Consider the following 2,817-nt stretch of genomic DNA (forward strand, 5'->3'; position numbering starts at 1 on the left):
AGTTGAGATCCCATTCCCAATGCATTTACAACAAATACTAATGCCCACCCCTTATGCTGACCTAGAGTGAAAAAGAGTAGAAACTCACCCGTAAACCCAAGAAAGCCTTTAGGACACAGACTCCCAGAAATGCCACTCAGACAACAAGCAGTGGGGAAAATAAGCAAAGCAAAGTGGCACACAGGAAAACATTATGAAAAGAGAAAGAATTAAGACCGGGGGGAAGGAGCAAAAATGCCTTTATTATCATGATTATTTATTGACTTATTATTTATTTTTAGGTACACAGGGAAGCGTGTCTTCTCCCATGTCAAGAAGAAGTGGCCTTTCCAGGAATGGAGCTATTGAGCTGAAATGGCTGCCACTGCACACACACACACACACACACACACACACACGCACGCACACACACACCTCCCTTCCAGTTCCAGCTGACGGTGACTTTTTGACTGGTAACCATAAAAGAATTCATTCAAAAGGGCAGTTGTTCCCAGCAGCCAGTGAGGTCCTTCCTGCGTTCGTCGTCTTGGAGAAGGAGGCACATACCAAAATAGAAGGCAAAATGGGAAGGAAAAGAGAAAGAAAGTGAAATTCCTGTGTTTGTTGTATGTATCCCCTTGCTTTTTAGACAAATTATCAGGGGTTTAAACACACACTCTCTCCCCTCCCTCCTCCCACTTCACACACACTAGATTGTTCTTGTTTGTTTGCAAACAGTCCAGAAGCACTGGGGTCTCATCAAATTAGATTCTAAGTGTCTGAAAGAATGAGATTTCAAGAAACCAAGAATCTGTGTCCTTCCCCTTCTCGAAGTGCCTGGAAGGGTGCAGATTTCTCCCACCTGCATCTGGCAATGTTATTTCCTATGTCAGAGAATCCCAAGTAGATCTTATACCTTAAAAAATAAAATCAGCTACACTACCTACCTTACAGGGAAGGAAAAATAAATGATTCCAATTATTAACTAACCCAAGATACAAACACAGGGGAAACTAGGGAATGTGCTTTGCAGCAATGTAAGACTATAGGAGTTGGTTTTAACCATCCTTTGAATGTCCCTTTTTAAGCCTTTTTAAAAGGCAATTTTGCACAATGAGTAGAATTAGGCTTCTCCGTGGTCAAGATTTTGTTCACTCTATCAGTGCAAATTAAGTGGCACTGGCCCACTGGAAATTATAGTCTCCATTAGGAAGAAAAGAAATTACTTACCGAGCAGCAAATTCTCTAAATTTGTAATTCAGATCTTTAGCGCAGAATGCCGGTCAGGATCCAGCCCTTTGCATAAATTGGTTTTCTGGGGAGTTTAACCCCTTAGCCTCTGTTGCCCTTTTCTTGAACGGTATTCACGCAACCCTCTCCATCTCCTGGCCCTTTAACTGGCCCGGGTAGAAGTTGCAGTCCACAATTTCACAGAAGTAAGGATAATACATTGTCACACATTACCGTTTATAAAGTGCTCTGGGTACCATCTGTAATTTAAGGCTGTATTTCCCTCACTGAACTTAAGTGCTTCCTTTGTTATATTTCATTACTGGAGGACCGGCATGCACCTGTATAGATTCTTTTTTTTTTTTCGTTTTCTGTTTTGTTTTGTTTTTCCAAATGAGCACTTCTTGACAAAATGGCCCCCAGCTGCACTTCTGCTATGACAGCCATGGAAGGGCTGGTTCCTTACGTGAGCTCCTCTCCCAGAAGCATGCTTTTGTCAAAATACAACCACATGGGGGAGCTGCAGGACCTGGGGTTCTACAGTGCCTAGCCCTTTTTCCCTGATTGCCTAATCAGGAAACTGGGCCAAAGCAGCCTGAGAGTGTGTATTTGTTGATTAACTTCTAGAAAGCAGTCAAGTTTAATGAGGAGAACTAGAACGAGAAAGCTGAACTGGGCAAGTCAGTTGCCTTCTACGATTCTCAGTCCTCCAAACGAAGATAAGGTCGGTTGGTTTGTGTTTCCATCCTTATCTGCTCCATCTTGGAAGAAGCTCAAGGAAGATTGTGTGATTGCAAAACGTTTAAGTTGGTGTCATTGCAGTGCATTTAAATAATCCTTACTGGCCCATCCTGCTCCACAAAGCAGCTTTACCTCTCATCTTCTCCACTCCCAAATAGAGAGCAAGTGACTTAAACTCTGAGTGTCCTCCCTCAACAATGGGCTAATAATAGAGCCTACTGGTGGAGTTGCTGTCAGCATGCAGTGAGATGGTGCATACCAAACATTTATTGCAGTGGCTGGCACATTGTAAGCACTTAGGAAAGGCAAGCTCTTCTATCATGGGGAAATTTTAGCACCAAGTAACAGAAAACCCCTACTTGAATTGGCAGATAATCATAACAATAAGGGTATTTATCATTTCATATAACAGGTGTTGTATCACATCTTTGGCTTTGATCCTCTGAGACTCTGTTCCAGCTAACAACGATAATGAGGAAATGTATCTTTTCATATAACTGGTGTTAAGTCTCACAGCCTGGCTCTGGTTCTCTGACACTCCATTCTGCCATGTTCCATGGGCTGACTTCATCCTAAAACTGTGCTGAATGATGGCTGCAGTTCCAGGCAAGGGGATTTGGGAATACCATAATCAGTTTCAATGAATCATTTTGGTGAAATCATTGTTGAGAAGGCAATACAATGATGCAGTAGACAGTAAAGCCATTATTGATATTGAGTGTTTTTAAGGCTCACCGTTCCCCAAACTAACTATGCCCCTTCAATTCACACTCAGGGGATTTGTGTAATGACGGTCCCCACCTTCCAAAGCAGGGCGACTAGACTGTGAACTTATCAAGATCTGGACCTTCTTGTCTTGCTCATTCA

At 42.6% G+C, this 2,817-nt stretch overlaps 1 long non-coding RNA gene across 1 annotated transcript; it reads right to left on the reverse strand.

Annotated features, from left to right (window-relative positions):
- Nucleotides 1–222: 222 nt before the first annotated feature.
- On the reverse strand, nucleotides 223–1,686 carry LOC105470647 (uncharacterized). Its single transcript, XR_980652.3, has 2 exons — nucleotides 1,210–1,686; nucleotides 223–525 (listed from the first exon to the last, which is right to left on the reverse strand). It is a non-coding gene; the product is annotated as an uncharacterized lncRNA (long non-coding RNA).
- Between the last annotated feature and the right edge of the window lie 1,131 nt (nucleotides 1,687–2,817).

This window comes from Macaca nemestrina, chromosome 15 (assembly GCF_043159975.1).
Source record: "Macaca nemestrina isolate mMacNem1 chromosome 15, mMacNem.hap1, whole genome shotgun sequence".
Lineage (NCBI taxonomy): Eukaryota > Metazoa > Chordata > Mammalia > Primates > Cercopithecidae > Macaca > Macaca nemestrina.